A 23,972-nucleotide genomic window follows, 5' to 3' on the forward strand; every position below is an offset into this window, starting at 1 on the left:
AACTAAATATGACATTGTCCCCAATGTGCTATTATACTCAAGGTGAGAAGGACTTACCTGAACCCCCATCAGAAGGGGTTTGGCCTCAATACTACTTCAAATTGGATCAAGTCCACCTCTTGCATCCAATAGGGTCCTTGTACCAAATGAAGAAAATTGACCTCCAATGTTGCTAATTTCAGAGTTTTGCACAAGAGGAAGTTTACCTTCAGAATTACCACACATCAATCTTTTCCAACGCCGCTGAATCGTTCGAAGTCGCTCTTTAGGTTTTGCTTTCTTCTTATCAGCTTTAACAAAAGAACCCTTCACCATCTCAATCTTGCAACAGGTAGGAATGTCGGTTGGGGAAAAAACATTAAAATTGACCTCTTCATCTTGCACTCTCAACTTTAACTCCCCCTTTTGAACGTCTATTAATGCTCGGCCCGTGGCTAAGAATGGTCTTCCCAAAATAATGGGAATAGTTGAATCTTCCTCCATATCAAGAATTAGGAAATCAGCAGGGAAGATAAACTTACCAACCTTCACCAGTACATCTTCAATTATCCCACGAGGATGAGTCAAAGAACGATCTGCCAGTTGCAAAGTCACTGTTGTAGGCTTTGCTTTTCCCAATCCTAGCCTTTTGAAGACAGACAATGGCATTAGATTAATGCTTGCTCCCAGATCACATAGAGCTTTAGTTTCCACCGAACCCCCTATAGAGCATGGAATATTGAAACTACCCGGATCTTTAAGCTTGGGCGGTAGTTTCTTTTGCAAAATGGCGCTACACTCCTCAGTTAATGCCACTGTTTCATAGTCCTCCAATTTTCTCTTCTTAGACAATATCTCCTTCATGAACTTCACATAACGGGGCATTTGTTCCAAAGCTTCAGCAAAAGGAATGTTGATGTGTAGTCTTTTAAAGACTTCTAAGAATTCGGTGAACTGCTTGTCTAGACTTGACTTTCTAAGTCTCTGGGGATAGGGTATTTTCACATGGTGATCAATGCTAATTGGTGGAGACTGTTGTGGTTGTGCTGGGCTATCAGCAGCCTTCTCTGCTGTTGGTGTTGTTTGATCTTTAATCTCTTCATCCACTGGTTGTATCATCTCAGGCCCATCATATTTCTTTCCACTCCTTAAGGAAATTGCTTTACATTGCTCTTTTCCTTTTGCATCATTAGTGCTAGGCGAATTTCCTTGAGCTTGTTTTTCCACTTGAGTAGCCAATTGTTCCATTTGAGTTTCTAGAGTTTTAATAGAGGCTCTAGTTTCCATCATGAATTGGAGCAATAAATCAGCTTGGATAGTGGAGCCTCCACTAAAACTTTGTTGTTGCAGCTGTTGTTTGTTTTGTTGGGGCTGGTTTCTCTGCTGGTAGAACCCCTGTTGGTTGTGCCCATAATTATTGTTTTGGGAATAGTTTCCAATGGCTTTTGCTTGATCCATTGGCAAATCATCCACATCTGCCTGACACTCAGAAAAGTGATGGGGACCTCCACATATCTTACAAACCACTTGAGCTTGTTTGGCTTGCACTGCGATCAACTTTGTTAGGGCCTCAACCTGAGCTGTCAGCTTTGTAATGGCATCCACCTCTAGCACACCAGCTACCTTCTTAGTTTGACTCCTTTCAGTTGGCCACTGCTGATTGTTTAGAGCCATCTCCTCCAATAGATCATAAGCCTCATTAGCACTCTTTCTCATAAAGGCTCCACCAGCTGCTGCATCTATCAGGGTTCTAGTGTTACCAACCAACCCGTTATAGAAATTATGAACCAGCATCCACTTCTCAATACCATGATGAGGACACTTTCTGATTAAGTCCTTGAACCTCTCCCAAGACTCATAGAGAGACTCATTCTCTTGTTGACAGAAATTGTTGATCTCTCCTCGCAGCTTAGCAGACTTTGCTGGGGGAAAGAACTTAGACAGAAATTTAGTTGCTAAGTCTGTCCATGTTGCTATGGAATTTGGTGGCAAGGAGATTAACCAGCTCTTGGCTCTTTCTCTCAGTGAGAATGGAAACAGTCTCAAACGAATGGCATCATCACTAACTCCATTGACTTTAAAAGTCTCACAAAGTTCCATGAAGTTCGAGAGATGCAGATTAGGATCTTCAGAAGGGAGGCCACCAAACTGAACTGAAGACTGCACCATTTGAAGGATGGCAGGTTTAATCTCAAAGTTGTTTGCATCCACTGCCGGTGGCCTAATACATGACTGCACTCCCGTCAGAGTAGGGAGAATGTAATCTCTCAAGCTACGACCATTAGCTTGATCTTCCACGGCGCCTCCATTATTACCGTTATTACCCCCATTGTTTCCAGCATTATTGTTCACATTGGCAGCCATGATTTCTGATGTTTCAGCAGTTGCTGAAACTCTTTCTTGCCTCTTGTTCTTTCGATTCCTCCTGCAAGTTTTCTCGATTTCAGGATCAACTGGTAATATGACTGCTTGTCCTTGACGGCGCATACACTTAGGATTCCTGAAATAGATCAAGAAAATATTTCCAGAAAAAGGTTAGAAAATCAGCAAGAGAAAATATACCAAAGTAGAAGTTAGTATAATTTTGGGTAATATTAATCTTTATACAATTCCCCGGCAACAGCGCCAAAAACTTGTTGCTAAATTTATAATCACTACGCAAGTATACGCAATCAAGTAGTAAACTCACACAGGTGAGGTCGAACCACAGGGAATTGGACTAATTACTACTAAATTATACTATTGATTCTATCTGGTAAAAGAATACTTTTTATGAATTAAATAAGACAATTCAGAAAATAAAAATAATAACAAAGGAAGATTAATCAAGATAAGAAAATAGGGAGACGAATCCTGTTGTTAAGTTACCAATGTTAATGTCTAATTGCTATCCTTCTCTTGAAGTGAATGACAGATTATGAATTAACCTAGCTCTTTTCAGATCTTCTAGGTTCTAAATCTCATGCTCTCTAATTAATCTCTTAATTAAACTAACACGAAATCAGCATTAAGAAATAATCTAAATGTCACAAAGGCTATGTAAATACTTTCATTTCACATCAAAACCTAGACTATCAAATTTTAGCATTCTCAATTCTCACTTTTCAGATTTCGAATTGAGATCATAAAACATGTAAAAGGTGATCAGTCTTGCACATGGAAATTAAATACAAATATGAATAGTGTTCACAATCAAGATGGAGGAATGGCAATTAATCATTAACTAAGAAAAACTTAAACAACATTCATCATTCTCCCTAAATAGGAGTTTAGTTCAAAACATCCATAATCAAATCCATAATTAACATTGAAACAGAAAATAACATAGAAAAATTAAAGAGAAGAGAAAGAACTAGTTGAAGCAATTGATCCGGGTCCCCACAAGCCGCTCTTCTAGCCTCCTCCTTTGTTTCTAGGGCTCCAATTCTGAATGAACCCTAATTTTCACGAACTCCCTCTATTTAAACCAAGTCTCATCTTTAAAATTCGTGAAATTACGAAACTGCCCAAAAATCCCGTCACTGGGGTCCCCGTCGCGACTGGAAAATCCCCCGTCGCGACGAGAGTTCAACTTTGAATTCCTTGAAAACTTTCTGCCAGTTCCCGTCGCGACTGGAAAATTCCCCGTCGCGACGGGAACAGGCAGCGACAACAATCTTGGTTTTTCTTCTCGATTCTTTCACCATTTTTCCTCAATTCGTGTACATACTTTCTTTAAATGCCCGAGGACCTGAAACAAAAGAATCAAGCGTAATATAGCCCTAAAACTAGAAACAAAGAGTGAAAACTAACCGAAATATGACCCGAATCTTAGACTAATTTTAGCCTAACACTAAACTATCATCAAATAAGCACATAAACCACATAAAACCATCCAAATCCATGCAAATCATCGTTTTAATTCATATTTCATGAAAGTAAATCATTATCATGGCTCTGAGGCCAGTTGTTGGAATTTTTTTTTACCAGGATCTAGATTTACTAACAAGTATGTTTCATTAACATCCTAATATGAATTTCTAAAACAACGAAATAAACACATATGAAGTTTAGGAAACCTTACATTGGGTGCAGTGGAATAATATGTCTCTTTCCACTCAGATCTCTAACCCTTTTATCCTGTCTGTCGCAAAGTATCACCAAGATATGAGCTCGAATGTCCTTCTCTTCAGTTTGGATTCTTCACAATCTTCCAGACTATGATTGAGATACCACTTGATGTGTGTGGGCACTCACTCTATCACTCAAGGTTTTGAAAAATTGAAGAAGAAAATAGAGAGATAGAGGTTTGGCTATACACAATAGGATAGCAGGCTCAATTTTTCTGAAGGCAAAAATTTATCTGATTTTCAATCTCATTAAGTGTGAGTCATCACTATCTACTTATAGGTAACCACTAGGTTTAGGTTAGGAAATACTTGGCATTAAAATAATGAAAATATTAATTGGAAAAACCTCATTAAGTGGCCGGCCATGGGTTAATGGGCCCCACTTGAGTATTTTGCAATTTTGACAATTTTCATTTCCAATTTTTCAAAAACGCAAATTTTCCAATTCTAACCATTTAAATGCCAAAACTAATTATTTAATAACTAAAATAAATTATTAAATAATATTGCCGTTTAATATATTTAATAGTTCGACATAATAAAGTCTTTCAATTAATAAATAAAACATGGAATCTCCTTTCTTCACAATTTAGCCCTTGCTTAGTGAAAATTCATAAACTAGACATAGTCTAATTTTAGAATTATAATTAATTAATTAAAATCAATTAGTTGAGTCTTACAAGCAGTATGGTGTCAACTAGAATGGGAACCATGGGCCTATATAACTGAGCTTCCAATAAGCTGAACTAGAATTTACCAAGTAAATTTTCTAACTTAATAATTCCTTGTTGCATCCACTCTTAGAACTTGGAATTGCACTCTCAGTCATATAGAACGCTCTATATGTTCCACCATATAGATACACTATCACATTTAACCATCATTATAATCTCAATAATCAAAGATCCTCTATATAGATGATTTACACCGAGTAGAGATAAATTTACTGTTTCACCTCTCAATGTATTTTGATCCATAAAACACTTAGCTACCTATAAATGATATTTTAGTGAACTAAAATATAATCACTAAAACAAGAGCTCTTCCATTTACATCTATTTAGCCAAGCTCAAAGGAAATAATCATTTCACTTCTAAATATCTATAGAAGATATAGATTCCATATTTATGTTTAGCGCTCCCACTCAATCATACTACCATGTTCCCAAAATGTATGTATCACCCTGATCAGAAAGTAGGCTTAACTAACAAATCAAAGAACATGAATAGCACTCCTGAGATTGAACCTAAGCATATCAGGATTAAAATCTTTTGATCTAAGATCAACGAGTGATATTGACTTGGAAAGATACAACGGTAAGCATTATAATATCTTAACCAAGATCAATATCGGTCCAGTCCAATGTATACTCCATACATTCAAAGCTAGTATACTTTGCCAATGTTCTAGAAAGAACATAACACGTATGCAAAGTTTAAGTACACTTCATCGCTGATTATCACATCTGTGTAAATCCAATACACTGATGAAACAGGGACTTTGTCTTTCGAATCATATAATCACAATCACATTCCACTGTGTTGACATCACTGTAATTGTAAATGACTATGTGTTCTGGACTTAACAGAGTTTCTATATATATTAAACCATAAACATGAAAATAACATGTAAACATAAATGACTTCTAATCTTTTATTGATAACAAATCATATTAGATTGTAATGAGTTTTATTTAGGGCATAAAATCCCAACACGTTTAGCCAATTTGGCTTCAGGTATAGTACCCATGGACTTCAATAAAAAAGAGAAATATCTTACGAGTTTAAATGCCAAGATGAAACATGATTTAGTGATTACTACAAATGATACAATAACCTATGCTGAAATGGTTGAGAACGGTTTTAAGCTGAGGGTGCCGTGAAATTTCTTCAAGAGTCCCGAGAGACTCCAACTTTTTGTGGAACCACCACTCTTCCTACTTCTGGATATGGTAGGGACAGTAGAGATTCCACTGCTGATCAGAAGAGGAAGAATTTCCTGACATCTGGTGGTTTAGAGCACCACAAAAGGTTCCGAGGGAACTAAGGTAGAGGTTGATGCCAGGGTTATTCTTACCCTGAGTGCCCTCGTTGTAAGAAACACCATCCTGGAGAGTGTAATCAAAAGACATGCTTCTATTGTGGCATGGTTGGGCAATTTAAGGAAGATTGCCCTCAAACAAAGAAAGAAAAATAGATCAAAAGGCAAAGCCCGTACCTACTTGGGTGTTTACTATTACTCAAGCTGATGTTGCACACAGTCTTTCTATGGTAATTGGTTAGCTTCTTGTGAACAACACTTATTTTAGTGTATTTTTTGACTCTGGGGAAACACATTCATATGTGGCGTCAAGAGTAGTAATTAATCAATTGGGTAGGCCTTATGATTTCATTGAGATAGGGTTTGGAATCTTACTGCTTAGCAGAGAATTAGTTATCTCCAAAAGGTGGATTAGGTCTATGCCGATTAGGATTGAAAATGGGGAGTTGAGTGTTGACCTAGAAGAGTTGGAACTAACAGAGTTAGATATTATACTTGGGATGGATTTTCTGTCCATGTATTCAGCCAGCATTGACTGTAAACGGAAGATGGTAACTTTCAAGCTGGAGGGCGAAGATCCATTCGTTTATGTTAGGTCTGTTCAAGGTTCTCGAATCCCAATTATCTCAGTTTTAAAGGCTGAGGATTTATTACATAGTGGATGTGTAGAATTTTTACCGGTTATCATTGACTCCAGCAGACATGAAACATTTAGGCTTAAGGATGTTAGAGTTGTAAAAGACTTTCTTGATGTATTTCTAGAGGTGTTACCAGGATGACCGCCACAGCGAGAGATATATTTTATAATTTATCTGGCACTCGGTGTAGAACCTATTTCTAAGGCACCATATAGGATGGCTCCAGCGGAACTTAAAGAGCTAAAAAGCAAATTCAAGGGATGTTTGATTTAGGATTTACTCGACCCAGTGTATCGCCCTAGGGAGCTCCAGTTTTGTTTGTGAAAAAGAAGGATGGATCCCTTTGAATGTGTATTGATTATCGTGAATTAAATAAGTTGATGATCAAAAACAATTATCCATTGCCTAAGATTAATGATTTGTTCGATCAATTCCAAGATAAAACTGTGTCCTCTAAGATTGACTTGCATTCGGGTTATCATGAGTTGAGAATTTGGGAAGAAGGCATTCAAAAGATTGCCTTTCAAACCAGGTATGGTCATTATGAGTTTTTAGTGAAGTCGTTTGGGTTAACGAATGCTCCAGCGACCTTTATGGATCTCATGAATAGAGTGTTCAAGGATTTTCTCAATAATTGTTTTATAGTGTTTATCGATGATATTCTTGTATACTCTTATATAGAAGCGCAGCATGAGCGACACCTGCTAATGGTTTTGTAATGACTCAAAGATCATAAGTTTTATGCAAAGCTTAAAAAGTGTGAATTTGGGTTGTCAGAAGTGTCCTTCTTGTGGCATATTATCAGAAAGTATGGAATTATGGTCGATCCATGAAATATTGACTTAGTTAAAAATTGGCTGAGGCGAAGAACAGTTACTGAAGTTTGTAGTTTTATCGGATTTGTAAGGTATTATCGATTCTTTTTCAAAGGTTTTTCTAAGATGTGAATGCCACTGACAGTTTGACTAAGAAGAACTAGCGGTTTGTATGGTCCGACAAGTGTGAAATAAGTTTTCAAGAGTTGAAGAACCGGCTGATGACAACACCGGTGTTAGCTTTTCCATCAGATCAAGAAAAGTTTGTTGTTTATTGTGATGCATCCAAACAGGGTATGAGGTGTGTTCTGATGCAAGCCGACAAGGTTACGCCTATGCCTCCCTTCAGCTGAAGGAATATGAACAGGATTATCCAACACATGACTTAAAACTTGTTGTTGTTGTGTTTGCTTTAAAAATATGGCAACATTATTTGTATGGAGAGAAGTGTGAGATCTACAGAGACCATAAGAGCCTCAAGTATTTTTTCACTTAGAAGGATTTAAATATGAGGTAGAGGCGATGGTTGGAATTAGTAAAATATTATCACTGTGAGATTTTATATAATCTCAGGAAAGCGAATGTAGTGGCAGATACTTTGAGCAAAAAAGGTCCCAGGCAGGTCTTTAATACCATAATGATTGCACCAGCTTTAGATATCATTAAACCTGGAATTGAGTTCATAGTTGGGAAATTACATAACCTGACACTTCAGTCAAATTTGTTGAAAATAATTAGAAAGAAAGAATTGGAAGACAGTGAGGTGGTCAAAATTGGGTATGAGGTAGTGGCAGGTCAGTCTAAGGACTTTTCGATCTCGAATAATGGAATGCTACTTTACAAGGCTCGGGTTTGTGTTCCAAGCAGTGATGAGCTTAGAAAAGAGATACTTGATGAGGCTCATACTACACCTTATTTGTTGCACCAGGGAACCACCAAAATGTATCAAGATTTGAAACCCTATTTTTGGTGGTGTGGAATGAAGAAAGATGTGGTAGAATACGTGTTTAAATGCTTAGCATATAAGCAAATAAAAGCCGAACATCAAAAACTAGCAGGGTTATTACAACCACTAGCACTTCCTATGTGAAAGTGGGAGGATATTACGATGGAGTTCGTGGTTGGTTTGCCCAGAACCACGGGAATGTACGACTCAGTATGGGTCATAGTGGATCATCTCATGAAGTCAGCACATTTTTTGCAAGTGAAAATGACTTATATAGTGGATCAATATGCAGAGCTATATGTGAAGGAGATATTTTGTCTTCATAAAGCTCCAAAATCCATTGTTTTGGATAGGGATCAAAAGTTTACATTAAAATTCTGGGTATGTCTTCAAAGAACTATAGGTACAAAGCTGAAGTTCAGTACAACTTTTCACCCTCAAACTGATGGGCAGTTAGAAAGAACGATATAGACACTAGGAGACTTATTGCGAGACTATGTCATGGACTTTGAGGGTTCATGGAACAAATACATGCCTTTGATAGAATTTTCCTACAATAACAACTATCAGAGTACAATATGGATGGCTCCATATGAAGTGTTGTAGGGTAGGAAATGTCGTTCCCCGATTCACTAGGATAAGACTAGGGAAAGGAAGTAGTTAGATCCTTAGTTAGTTCAGTAGACCAATGAAGCAATAGGAAAAATCAAGGCTTGAATGCTTGCTCCGCAAAGCAGGTAGAAAAGTTACTCAAATCGTAAGCGCAAAGACATTGAATATTAGGTAGGAGATAATGTTTTCCTATTGGTTTCACCAATGAACGGTATAAGGCACCTTGGGAACAAGGAAAAGTTGAGCCCAAGGTTCAGAGGGCCATTTGAGATACTCGAGAAAGTTGGGCAGGTAGCGTATCAGCTAGCTCAGCGTTGTTAGCTGCTCATAATGTATTTTATAATTCAATGCTAATGAAATATTTTTCAGACTCGACTCATATCTTGAGTTATGAAGCCCTAGAACTAAAGTCGGACTTATTATAGGAGGAATGGCCAGTTCAAATTCTCCGTAGGAAAGAGAAAGTTCTTCAAAACAAGACCATATCTTTGGTCAAGGTACTCTGGAAGAACAGTAAGGTGGAGGAAGCCACCTGGGAGATAGAGCCCACCACGAGGGCTTAATATGAAGAGTTATTCAGGTTAGATTTCGAAGATGAAATCCTTTTAATGATGGAATAGTTGTAATTACCGCATGATTAGATTATACATTAGTAAAGGCGATTGGCTTTAATTATTGATATTTTTATTATTATACATGATTTTATATTATTATGGGCCCCATTTTTAGAAATGGGCATCAGAGTTATAATTTCTCAATTCTGGAGATTTTATTAAACTCTAAGAGTATTATTTATGCTAAATATGAAATATGTAATTTTTATGATTTTTACTCGGCGACGATAGAAATTGCGATGGATGGCCGTTAATGTCACATGGGTAAGTTTAGAACCTAATTCTTAGTGGGATAAATATTTGAGATATTTTGATTGTCGAGTTCAGGTGGTGTTATGGTTTTGGACCATTTTACCCCTAGGTGTATATGTTACTTAAGTTGGAAGCAAGGGCAAAATTTTAATTTTGTCTTTTAGTGGGTTGTGCAAAATTGTTTTCCAGCCAACTTTTTGTAATGAATTAAGTTTAATTATTAGTTATTTAAAATAGAAAGAAAAAGGACAAACGACATTTAGATTACCCAAACTCTTCCTCCTTTTCTCTCTTTTTTCGAACCAAGGAAGAATCAAGGAGATTGCAATTGATTTTTGTAAAATTCAGCAAGATTTCTGGTTAAATTCAAGTAGGAATTTCAGAGGTAGCTTGAGGTAAGCCCTAATAATCTCTATTCCTTGAATTCTTTAAGCTTTGGTTGGTTATAACATGCAATATGTGATTTTAGGTCCTGTTAGATTTAAGTTTGATTTTAGTTCAATTTATGAGTTTGTTTTAAGTTAAATTTGGTTGATTATTGCTTTTTTTGTTGGTTCGAGAAAAGGTTGAGCAAGTATGAGTTTGAAAGTTCAAGCTTAGCTCAACAATGACAATTTTATTTTTTGTGCATTTTTCTTGTTGTTAGTGCTTGGAAATTATTCCTCGATGTTAGTACAGGTGTTTTGGAAAAGTTGAGAGAGATTGTGGAAAAATTTATTGAGTTTCAAATTGTTTGGGAAATTATGTATGAACCGGTTCTATTGGTACTGTAAAACATGGTGTTGACCTCACTTCTAGCCAATGATAGTGAGTCAGATAATAGAGCGATTGAATAATATAATTAAAAGAAACCAAAAATAATAAAGTAAAAGGAGCACCATGTTTTGAAGAGGTTCGACCCCGTTAGTGTTGTAATAACCTACTATCCTTAAATTGTATTAACTCAGGAAAAGGAACAAAGTGTTTTTTTTTTCTCCTAGAAGCACTTACAACCAATCCCTAAATGTGTTTATTTCTTAGATCACTTTTTTCTCTCTAGAATCTCACTCTGAGGCAATTCTCTCGATCCCTTTCATACTGAGGCGAGGTAACTATTTATAGAGGTTTAATGCATAAGGGACAATTTCCCTTTTGCTTACAATGAATAAAATAGGAAATAATAATAATTCTGTAATTACAATTAAAGAAATTGGAAACTAAATTATGTTGCCGTTTTTTTGTCTGACTCAATCCCACAATTATAGGGATTGTCTTCTTGTCTGGACACAATGAAGTTATTTTATGAAGTTGCTATCTCTTGTAAGTTTCTCGGCATAACAGGCTTCAACCTGGTCGGATGTTTTCTCTACAACCCTGCCTGGATATCCGGCTATTATATATACTGACTAGTCAGGTGTAGGCTGCTAGGGTCATTTCCCTCTGCCCAGGTATCACGAATAAAGGACATGTCTTACTAGACCTTATGGGCATGTCAATGTGCAAAAAACTAAATAAAATTTGGCCCACATAGACTGCGCGGGAGCTTCTTGGTCGCACATGGACTTCCCTCGATCTGGATTTTTTTCCGGGTAGGTGACGCGTGTGCTAGGCATTGAATGACAAAGCGATGTGACACTGACCAAGGGTCCCCTCAATTTTGGATCATTAATGTTGATTGACGGTTTTACCTCGAATCATGACTTGAAGTTCGTGCGTGATGATGGTTACTTTGCCAGCAATGAGTACATAACGTACACTTTTTGGGGGAATTCGAGGAGTTTGAATTTTGAAATGATTATTTCCTTTTCTCAAGTTGCTTATAAATATGATTGAAAACCCTAATTGATCCTTTTAGTAATTTTCATTATCGAAAAACAAGAGCAAAGAAATTTTCAGGTGATTTCTCCCTCAAATTCTTTGAAGAATTCCCAGGTAACTCTTGTCAACACAATCTGAGCATAACAAAAAGCTTTAAATCAGTGAGTAAGTTCTTCATATCTTTTTTGTACATATTTGCAATGAAATGCCTGCTTAGTTTCTATATTTCTAGCTGTGAATCTTGACTGTTCTTTTATTGTTCTAGGATAATTAAGAAATTTCCAGGTTTAGGGTTTAAAAATCTCGATAGTTTTTAACCACAATGTCCGATTCTAACTGCGCTTTTATTTTAACCTTACGATATCAATTTTCACTTATCCATTAGGGGTTTAGTGAAAATTAGATTCCAATTTGAAGTTTTGAACTTTTGGGTTGAAAATTCCATTTCCGAGTGAAATTTCTTTTTTTGATTCCTCAATCAAAACTCGTCGGTACATTCAACCTATTTTTATTCGTTTCCCCTACCAATTCTCATCTTCTTGTCTCCTACCTTTTGTAGATGAACCCTAGTGAATTTTGGGGAGGCCAACACTATATCGACCAGGATCTGCTATATACGAGGATCATCCTCATCTCTGTGCTAGCCCATCTTCATCTACTGACAACCTTTGTAACTCTAGTTTTGAAGACTGGGAAATAAGTAGCAAACACACAACTTCCCAAGAACCCGAGGTGAAACACCACTTCTATCCCAACTAGATCCAAGGTTACGGATACGACTACTTCCTTTGGGAACTTAAGAATGGGTGGAGACGCTATCTCCCGTCCAACTGGACGTACATAGTCCATCCAGACATAGTTGAGAACTTACCCGAGGGCCACCCAAATCCTACTGCTGTAGGTAAATCTATTGCCACTTTTTCTGTGACAATTACTAGGCACACAAATACAACTCCATCCAAACATAGAATGATGGCGCTAACCAAACAAACTATAAAAAAATCCTCACTATTCGACCCACACATTGCCCGCCTTGCCAGCTTACCCAAGGCTGAACAGGCTTGACCTTCCACTAAGGAAGAGGATATTATAAGGGATGTTGAAGTCCAAGAGGTGGAGGACCAAGGCGAGGTCCGTCCTGCTACTCCTTTTGATGCTGAAGGAGATGAGGAAGAGGGAGTAGCTCGGGTGCTGCCATTCAAGTGATGTTTTGGAGGCTGATGAGGATTATGTTGTCAAGGAATACATTAAGGCTATTCCTTTGAGGAGACAAGGTGCACCAGGAGCTTGATGGGTCTCTCTACTATCTATGGTGACCATGGCAAAGATGACGAATCTATTTGTTCGTAGTTATCTTGGGAATGTCGAATGCTTCCTTCCCTCCCCCGACTAGCTGGTGACTAACCTAGGGGGAGGTTACTGCGCTTGGTCGGGAGCTAACGCCAGGCAATGTGCGATGTTACCCTTTCTCCCATACCTCAAAAGGGTTGTAGACTATTACCACATAAGTCCAACCTAATTCACTCCCAAGGGCCTCATATACTTGTCTACCCTATTCATACTCTACGTCCAACAAGGATGGTGTGAGCCATCCCCACATGATACCAATTGGTTCTTTAATCTGAGGTCATGTCCCAAGCAGAATAGGTTGGGATACTTTTATTTTTCTCAAAAAGAGAAGAAATGGTTAATAGGCACTACGACCACCGAGGTGGCAAGGATTGGAGGTTTTGTGGATGAGTATTACATTGTCAAGGGTATGGATCCCGTCCATACTTGTTTTCAGCAGGTGTTGTGCAACTGGCGCCCTCCATTCACATTGGAGCTTAGTAAGAGGGCTCAAAAAATTCTTCAACTCCCTCGTGCTGGACGAACCATTTCTCTTTTTGCCACTGAGGCCAATTTTGTCAAGTACAAACTTTATACAGCTACTTTTGTACCAAAGGCTGTGAAGAAAGCAAAAAATACTGTGCCTAAATAGGAAACTGTGCCCGAACAGGAAACTCCGAGCAAAATTAGGAAAAAGAAGGCCCCTCCAAGCAACCAAGTACCTGTCGAGTGGTCTATCAGGATAAGGGAAGAACCTGAAAGAGTTGCTCGGTCACCCGCCCCAGTGGCAGGAAAGGGAAAGGTCGTTTTCGTGGAGAAGGAATAAGAAGATTCTTTAGACGAGGAGCCTCCTTCTCTGCTTGTTTGGGAGAATGCTCCTACCCACGTGTGGGGTATTTTAACTCATTTTACTTTTATCTTTATTGGTTTATATTGTACTTGTCTTTGACCTTGTATTGGTTTATGTGAACAAATTCACAGAGCACCGCCTAACGAGCTAATATAGATGCAAAGTCCTTGGCCTTTTCCTATATGGGGCATTGACCTGATCGGATAGTTTCCCAAAGGAAAGGGCGGAGTACAATATACAGTGATCACAGTGGACTATTTCACAAAATGAACAGAAGCTAAGCCTTTAGAAACAATCACATCTAAAAAAGTATTGGACTTTGTGGGGAAAAACATAATATGAAGATTTGGACTCCCGCACAAAATTGTTTCAGATAATGGCAAACATTTTGATAGCCAGATGTTTACAGACTTCTATGCGACACATGGAATCATAAAAAGTTTCTCCGTAGTAGCACATCCTAAAAAAAATGGTCAGGTCGAGGTAGTCAACATGACACTCAAAGATACCATAAAAAATAGCCTGAAGAGGCTAAAGAGAACTGGCCAGAGGAACTACCAGAAGTACTGTAGTCATATCGAACAACGGAGAAAACAACAATCGGGAAAACACCATTTGCTATGGCCTGTGTTTATGAAGCCATGCTGCCAGTGGAGTTAGAACCTCTATCCCAAAGAAGATTAACCTATAATCAAGAAACCAATCATGCCCTCTCGGCAGAATCACTTGATGAGATTGAAGAAAAATGAACCTCAGCAAACCTAGCCAGTAGCTCATCAACAAAAGGTGGCTCAATACCTGAACAACTAAGGGCAAGCAAATTCTTTGTTTGAGATATGTTCCTTAGAAGAGTATTCCTAAACACAAAAGACACCGCGACTGGCGTGCTCAGACCTAACTAGGAAGGACCATACCAGGTAGTTGAAGTCACAGATTCTGGAGCATACAAGTTGGGACGGTATGACGAAAACATTGAGTTCATTCTAGTACCAAGGTATTGGAACGGGAAACATTTGAGAAAATACTACCAGTAAGTGTACATGGTCTGACGACCCCCCTTCAAGTACACAATGCTAGAACATTTACTTTTAAGTAAATGGCTTTTGGGCAGATCTTGTTCGAAAGATTGGATAAAATAACTAGTACTCAGGTCGGATGACACCCCTTAAAAGCACAGTTTAAAAAACATGCAATTTCCAAGAAACTTACAAAAGATAGAAACCTCAGAAAATAACTTCATTGTGTCTAGACGCAAAGATAATCCCTATAATCGTGGGATTGAGTCTTAGAAAAAATGCAAAGACAATCCCTATAATTTAGTTTCCTGTTTCTTGAATTGTAATTATGGAATAATTATGATTTCCTATTTTATTAATTGTAAGCAAAAGGGAAACCGTCCCTCGTGCATGAAGCCCCTATAAATAGTGACCTCGCCTGACTATGAAAGGGATCGAAATAATTACCTTAGAGAGAGATTCCAAAGAGAAACGAGTGATCTAAGAAATAAACACATTCAGAGATCAGTTGTAAGAGCTTCCAAGAAAAAGAACAGTTTGTTCCTTTTGCTGAGTTAATACAATACAAGGGGAGTAGGCTATTACCTATAAAGACCGCTTAACTTTAATTTGGACATTAGCAGATAATTAGGATTTAATTATGAAACTTTTTTCTTAGTTATGAATTATAAGTTTACGGAGATTTATTTGAATTCAGAATGCATTTAATATGTCATATATGAAATTTCATATTTTTGCATGTTTTGTGCGCGGCAACATTAGAACACGGTGTTTGGATATTAGAATCACATCTTCGTATATTTAGTATAGCATGGCAATATAGTAGGACATTGGAAATGTCGGGAATAGTTGAGATTTTAGAGTTGACCAAATTACCCCTAAGTACTTAGAAGCTTGTTAGGTTTTAGTGGGGGCAAAATGGTCTTTTTGGCCAATTAGCTTTTGTCCTTTACTGAGCATTAGATAAGCTTTAATAATCTGAATATCTATCCTATAGTTAGTTGGATAATATCCCTTTTATTTTCAATTAACCAAAAATAATGAAAAACATCACATTTTCTCATAGTCGGTCTCTCTCTCTCTCTCTCTCTCTCTCTCTCTCTCTCTCTAACCACTCTAGCATCTTTTCCCTTGAATTCCTTAAGTTGTAAGTAAGGTTTTTGTATGATTTTTGGGTGTTAGGGTTCTATTTTTGTTCTTGTTACTTGGGTTTATGTTCTGATGTTTCATTTATGTTAAATGAGCTGATTTGAGGCTAGGTTATTGCTTGATTGGGTTGTTAGACAAAGTTTGAGTTTTAGAACTCAAACTTTGGTCTTTAATGGTGACTCTTAATTTTGTGCATGTTGTAGTGTTTTATTACCTTGGATATGTTGATTATGGCCTAATTAGCAGGTTTGGAAGGTTTGGTAGAGTTTGGAGTTGAATTGAGTGAGTAAAGAAATTTTGAAGTTTTCCTGCACTGAATCGGTCGACCGGTTCAGTGGGACCTATAGGAACCAGAATTCCGGGTGGTCCCAAGGAAACCCCACAGAACCCGAATTCCGATTAGAGAATTGGTCTGTCGGTTAGGGCAGTTTTTGTTGGGTTTTGTGCCCTAAATAAAACCCAGTTTAATACAATGAGATTTACTTATAAATAAAGATCAGAAATAACATTTTATGTTGCATGGTTCACATGATTTATTTCATGATTATATATAATGTATGAATTCAATTTAAGTCCAGAACATATGAATTTGTTAATGATTATAGTGTTGTTAGCACAGTCGAATATAATCTTAAATATATGTTCGAAAGTTTATTCCCTAATTTGTCAGTTCACTGGATTTAGACTGACATGATTGTAACACCCTAACTATCTTAGGCGTATTACGTGATTTTTAAACGTACTGTGCAGCTCGTTGCTAATCAACGAGGTTTATGGAAAAACGTGATTAATTAAAATTTTGCTTTTTAATTAAACTTATAAACCATTTTACAAAAGACTCGGGATCCCGATTATAAAAATATTTACAAAAAGTTTCACTGTTTAACTATTACATCAAATTAAAAGTCGTCTAACGACCAGTTACAAAAATTCAGCCTTGCTGTCCCGAGGATCGTACGCTCCAGGCCTAACCGCCCCGACATGTACAATCTCATAAGCTCGCTCACGGTCCATCAGCTAAAGCCTTGCCTTTACCTACACATGAACATAAACTGTGAGTCGACAGACTCAGTAAGAAAAGCATAAAAATATCATACATAATACTAACTGCCGTGTCCAACACGATACTGAGTCCCGCTACTGCCATGTCCAACATGGTACTGAGCCACTACTGCCATGTCCAACATGGTACTGAGTTTTGAACGTTCACAGGGACGATACTATTGACAAGTATCCTCCTGATCGGTCGAACCGGTCATACTCATTCTTGGTCATACTCCACTGTACCGACGGGATAGGTCAATAGCACCGAACCACCAACCAAATGTCGGCTGATCGGTCGAGCCGGTCATACTCATTCTTGGTCATACTCCGGCACTGTACCGACGTGACAGGGTTGGATGGTTCGAAGCCTATATACATAACTAATGTAATCTAGCAGGCTTCCTACATGCACGCTAAACATGTAATCTACATATGCATACTGTTATACTAATCTTACGGATTCCGATTTCGGGTGTGCTTGGTCAACCTGACTGGAACTGAAGCTGAGCGGCGGATTACTGGCTCCTAAACCATAAAAATCACAACGCTATAAGTGACACGCTAAATCACTTCCCAGGGACTAAAACTTGGAACTAAAAGTTTCCCTATCGATAAAAAGCATGGCAATACCCCTAAAAACATAAAAATGAGGAAAACTAGGGTTCGGAAAAATTCCCTAACCGGCAGACCGGTTGCCCAACCGGAATTCCGGTTCTGGGAATTACTGAACCCTCATCCAGAATTCCGGATGCACAACCGGAATTCCGGTTCCTCGCAGGCAGCAAACCAAATTTTTCATAACTCGACCAATTCAACCCCAATTGGTCCCAAACTTTCCAGACCTGTTCTAAACTATCCCTAGAACATATCCAAGGCATCAAAACCACCCAGAAACCTCAAACATGAAAAATGCCATTGGAGCTCAAGCTTGAGTTCTAAACTCAAACTTGAGCAAAAACACCTAAACATGCATTTCACTAGCTTAATTCAACTTAATCAAGCTTATCTAAGCCTCTGAAAAACAATTAAAAACAACAGCAACATCACAGAACAGATTCACAATAATTCATGTTGAAAAATCAAACTTTTGCATAATAAACCTCTAGCATGCTCAACCTAGGAATCATACTTCACAAGAGCTTAATTACCAACTAAAAATCATGCTTTAAACCACAGAAAACATCAACAAAATACAGCAGCAACAACTTCAAATAATCATGCATGCATCATCATTTTCATCATTTTTTTCCAACAAATTAAAGAGAAAAAGTTAGAGATTACATACCACAAACAAGAATTCACAAATATAGGTTGAATCAAGCTTGAAAAACCCAGCCTTTGAATCCCAAAACCCAGCCGAAAATGAGAAGGAAAAAGAGAGGTTTTGAAGGCTTTTCTTTGAAATTTTTCTTTCTTTTCTTTACTTAATGATTTTTTTTTTGATAAAAAGAGAAAATAACATATAACACATACACTATTCATTTCAGCCAAGTAAACACTTAAATAATTATTTATTTTCCATTTCATAAAATCACAAAAGACAAAATACTAATGGGGCAAAAAGACCATTTTGCCCCTCCACCTTAAAACTACATAAATCATACTAAAGGGGTATTTTTGGGAAATTCTAAATTCCCGGCCATTCCCGACATTCCCAATGTCTAAAACCCGTCCCCAAAATACTAACATACTAAGTTGTGATTTCTACTGAGCCAAACGCCGAGTTCCAAAATACCGAACACCGGAAATGCAAAATATGCAAGATACTGAATAACATAAATAACCGAATAATAAATTATTTAAATAGCTATAAATAATTTCATAATTAATCATAAACAACTGATAATTTCCAAATTAACTAAGCGGGCTTTACAACTATCCCCCCCTTAAAAGGATTTCGTCCCCGAAATCTAACCTGAATAACTCTGGATATTGAGCTCTCATATCTGTCTCTAGCTCCCAGGTGGCTTCTTCCACCTTACTGTTTCTCCAGAGAACCTTGACCAATGCTATGGTCTTATTCCGAAGGACTTTATCCTTTCTATCCAGGATCTGCACTGGCTGTTCCTCATAAGTCATGTCTGGCTGAAGCTGAAGACTCTCATAACTGAGTATATGAGAGGGGTCTGAAACGTATTTTCTCAACATTGAGACATGGAATACGTTGTGCACTGCTGATAAGGCTGGAGGCAATGCTAACCGATATGCCACTTGACCTATCCTCTCGAGAATCTCGAAAGATCCTGTAAATCTAGGGCATAACTTGCCTCTTTTCCCGAAACGTTTAATCCCCTTCATCGGAGATACTCGTAAAAACACATGGTCCCCTACTCGGAACTCAACATCTCTGCGTTTCGGATCTGCGTAACTCTTACATGCCTTTCCGTGAGGCAAGCATTCTAGCTTTTATCTTTTCTATTGCCTCATTGGTCCGCTGAACTGACTCTGGACCTAGGTATTTCCTCTCCCCTGTCTCATCCCAGTGGATAGGGGATCTGCATTTCCTACCGTACAACAGTTCATAGGGAGCCATCCCTATCGTACTCTGATAACTGTTGTTGTACGAGAATTCTATCAATGGTAGATACTTACTCCATGAGCCTTCAAAGTCCATAACACAGGCTCTCAACATATCCTCCAATATCTGAATTGTCCTTTCGGACTGACCATCTGTCTGAGGATGGAATGCTGTACTGAATTTTAGCTTCGTACCCATTGCCCGTTGCAAACTTTGCCAGAATTTGGAGGTGAATTTCGGATCCCTGTCCGAAACTATAGACTTCGGTACCCCGTGAAGTCTCAATATCTCTCTGACGTACAGTTCTGCCAACTGATCCACTGAAAATGTTGTTCTAACCGGCAGAAAATGAGCAGATTTCGTAAATCGATCCACCACTACCCAGATGGAATCATACAAACCCGTGGTCCTAGGTAACCCGACCACAAAATCCATCGTAATATCCTCCCATTTCCATTCTGGTAGGGTTAGAGGCTGCAACAACCCTGCTGGTCTCTGATGTTCAGCCTTAATCTGCTGACACGTGAGGCATCTCGATACAAATTCTACCAAATTCTTCTTCATACCGTTCCACCAGAAATACGGTTTCAAATCTTGGTACATCTTGGTTGTGCCGGGATGCAGAGAATACGGAGTAGAATGAGCCTCCTCAAAGATCTCATTTCTAAGTTCCACACTGCTCGGAACACAAACCCTGGCTTTATACAAAAGCATCCCACTATCTGACACTGAAAAGTCCTTGGCTTGACCAGCCAATACCTCATCTCGGATCTTCACTAACTCCGGATCTGTCATCTGAGCGACTTTTATTCTTTCCAATAGATCAGATTGCAGCGTCAAGTTGTGAAGCTGACCTACCACAAACTCAATGCTGGATCTAACCATATCCTCTGCTAGCTGAGGTGAGATCTGAACCATGCTAGCTACTTGCCCGGGACCCTTTCTGCTCAGGGCATCAGCCACTACATTGGCTTTTCCGGGATGATAGAGGATCTCACAATCGTAATCCTTCACTAATTCCAACCAACGCCTTTGTCTCATGTTCAAATCTTTCTGAGTAAAGAAATACTTGAGACTTTTATGGTCGGTATAGATCTCACACTTCTCCCCATAAAGGTAATGCCGCCAAATCTTCAGTGCAAAAACCACTGCGGCCAATTCTAAATCATGAGTCGGGTATCGCTGTTCATAATCCTTTAACTGACGGGAGGCATAAGCGATAACCCGATCGGCTTGCATCAATACACACCCCAAACCCTGTTTGGATGCGTCACAGTAGACTACGAACTTCTCCTTGTTCGAAGGCAAAGCTAGTACCGGAGCAGTAATCAACCTCTGCTTTAGCTCCTGAAAGCTAGCTTCGCACTTATCTGACCAAATAAACCTCTGATTTTTCTTTGTAAGCTCGGTTAGGGGCATTGAAATTTTGGAGAACCCCTCCACGAACCTACGGTAGTACCCAGCTAATCCCAAGAAGCTTCTGATCTCTGTCACTGTCTTCGGTTTCGGCCAATCCCTGACGGATTCAATCTTCCCGGGATCCACCTTGATCCCATCTTTACTTACAATGTGCCCTAGGAAGGACACCTGAGACAACCAGAACTCACATTTCTTGAACTTGGCGTAAAGCTTATGTTCCCGAAGCCGTTGCAGAACCATCTGAAGATGTAACTCATGCTCCTCTTCTGATTGAGAGTACACGAGGATGTCGTCGATAAACACAATCACACAGATATCGAGGAAATCCTTGAATACTCTATTCATCAGGTCCATGAATGCTGCAGGAGCATTGGTTAGTCCGAATGACATAACCAGAAACTCGTAATGTCCATACCTAGTGCGGAAAGCCGTCTTCGGAATGTCCTCCTCTCGGATTCTCAACTGATGATAACCCGAACGGAGATCAATCTTAGAAAAGACCGTCTTCCCCTGAAGCTGATCGAACAAGTCATCGATCCTAGGTAATGGATATTTATTCTTCACCGTCAGCTTGTTCAATTCCCTGTAGTCGATGCACACCCTCATAGATCCATCCTTCTTCTTGACGAACAAAACCGGGGCTCCCCAGGGTGACACACTGGGCCGAATGAACCCTATGTCAAGCAACCCTTGGAGCTGAATCTTTAATTCCTTAAGTTCAGCTGGAGCCATCCTATACGGGGCTTTGGAAAACGGTTCCACCCCTGGTGCCAAGTCAATCACGAAATCAATCTCCCGCTGAGGTGGTAACCCTGGAAGTTCTTCGGGAAAAACGTCCAAAAATTCCTGAACCACTCTGATGTCCTCTGGCCGAATGGTGTCTGGCCGAGTGGTGTCCACCACCACGGCCAGAAACCCTAAGCACCCGCCGTGCAACAATTCTCTCGCTGACATAGCCGAGATCACCGGGATCCGAGATCCCTGAAATGAACCCACAAATACAAACGGTTCTTCACTTTCTGGTTGGAAGACCACCATCTTCCTTTTACAGTCAACGCTCGCCGAATATTTAGATAGGAAATCCATTCCTAAAATAATATCAAATTCGACTAAGCTCATCTCTATCAGATCAGCGCTTAACTCTCTACCATCTATCCTGATCGGCATAGACCTAATCCACCTATTGGAGATAACCAATTCTCCGCCAGGTAACAGGGTTCCAAACCCTGATTCATATCTATCAAAGGGTCTACCCAACTTACTAAAGACTCTGGCCGCCACATAAGAATGTGTAGCCCCAGAATCAAACAGCACTGAATATAGCGAGTTGTTAATAGAAAGCTGACCTGTGACTACTGATGGGCTGGCATCTGCATCAGCCTGCGTGATAGCGAACACCCTGGCTGGAGTGGGTATCGCTGGAGCTCGCGGTGCCTCTGGTCGGAGCTGGGGACATTCCCTCTTGAAGTGTCCGGGCATGCCACAATGAAAGCATCCCTGACCTTTGCACTCACCCCGATGGTGCCTCTTGCAGCTAGGGCACTCGGGGTAGGAGAATCGGGTCTCGCACCACCGGACGACTCCTCCGTTGCGGTTCCCCCGAACCTCTTGTTCGACTCGAGCCGCCGGAAGCGTGGGTGGCCTCTTCCTCCGATCAATGGCCGAACCACTACTCCCCCCTGCTATAGCCTCGATGCGGGGAGGGGTAGGAGCTCCGCCACTCACCGGAGTACTGGCTGATTCAGACATACACCCCACTGCGCCCTCAGCTCGCAGTGCCTTCTCCACCATCTGAGCATAGGTGGTGCTGTCGTCGGTGGTGATCATCAGGTCATGCCTGATCTTGGGACTCAACGCGTCCAAGTACTTCTCCTTCTTGCTGAAGTCAGTCCGCACAATTCCCGAGGCTAACCTCACCAACCGATCAAACTGAGTAGTATACTCAGTGACGCTCATGTTCTCCCGCTGGGTCAGGTGAACGAACTCTTTCCTCTTGGCGCTTCTGACCGCCTCATTGTAATACTTTGCGTTGAAGAGTTCTTGGAACCTTTCCCAAGTCATGGTGGTGACGTCATGGATCTGAGACACCATGTCCCACCATACCAGGGCGTCCTCCTGGAACTGAAACGTGGCGCACACCACTCTGTCGTTACCGGTGACACCCATGAAATTCAGGATTTTGGTAATCACCGTCAGCCATTGCTCGGCTTTCATTACATCCGGACCTCCCAGGAATACCGGAGGTGCTTGCTTCCGGAACCGCTCATACAATGGTTCCAATCTATGGGCCGCCACCACTATCTCGGCACAGGCGGCGAGGCGTGTGCCACCGGAACTATAGGCACCGGAACCGGCAGGAGCACCCCGCTCGTCTCAACCTCTCGAATCTCGAGGTCTTGTTCTTCGATCCGGCTTGCATCTCTCGCAAACCGTAACTCCCGATTCGGGGCTCCCCGATCGGCCGGGGAGCTCGGGCAGCCTGTGGCGGGTTCTCATCACCCCGGCCACGAGCCCTGCCTCGGGGACCTCTGCCTCGGCCCCTAGCAGGTGGGGGAAACCGAGCTCCCTGTCCTTGGTTCGACCCCACGGAGTTGCCCTGACTCCTGGTAGTCCGCCTGGCGTCCATCTGATTAGAACCGCCTGCGAAACCAAGAGTTGGCATATCAGGTCGTATTCAAGGCGAGCTTACTAATGCCGCTTAATTTGGAAATTAAAAACGAAACATGCACCTATTCTACTATCAGGCTACTAACATGCTTCCTAACAGGCTTTTCTTTTTCATAACTGAATAAAATAAACTACTAAAGCAATAAAGGCATACTGAACCGTGAACCGAGCTAACTGC

General features: G+C 39.9%; 1 non-coding gene across 1 annotated transcript; it reads left to right on the forward strand.

Moving 5' to 3' along the window:
- The first annotated feature begins 1,783 nt into the window (after positions 1–1,783).
- LOC133029409 (small nucleolar RNA R71) lies at positions 1,784–1,890 on the forward strand. Its single transcript, XR_009683531.1, has one exon. It is a non-coding gene; the product is annotated as a small nucleolar RNA R71 (small nucleolar RNA).
- Positions 1,891–23,972: the final 22,082 nt, after the last annotated feature.

The sequence above is a fragment of the Cannabis sativa genome, chromosome 7, assembly GCF_029168945.1.
Source record: "Cannabis sativa cultivar Pink pepper isolate KNU-18-1 chromosome 7, ASM2916894v1, whole genome shotgun sequence".
Lineage (NCBI taxonomy): Eukaryota > Viridiplantae > Streptophyta > Magnoliopsida > Rosales > Cannabaceae > Cannabis > Cannabis sativa.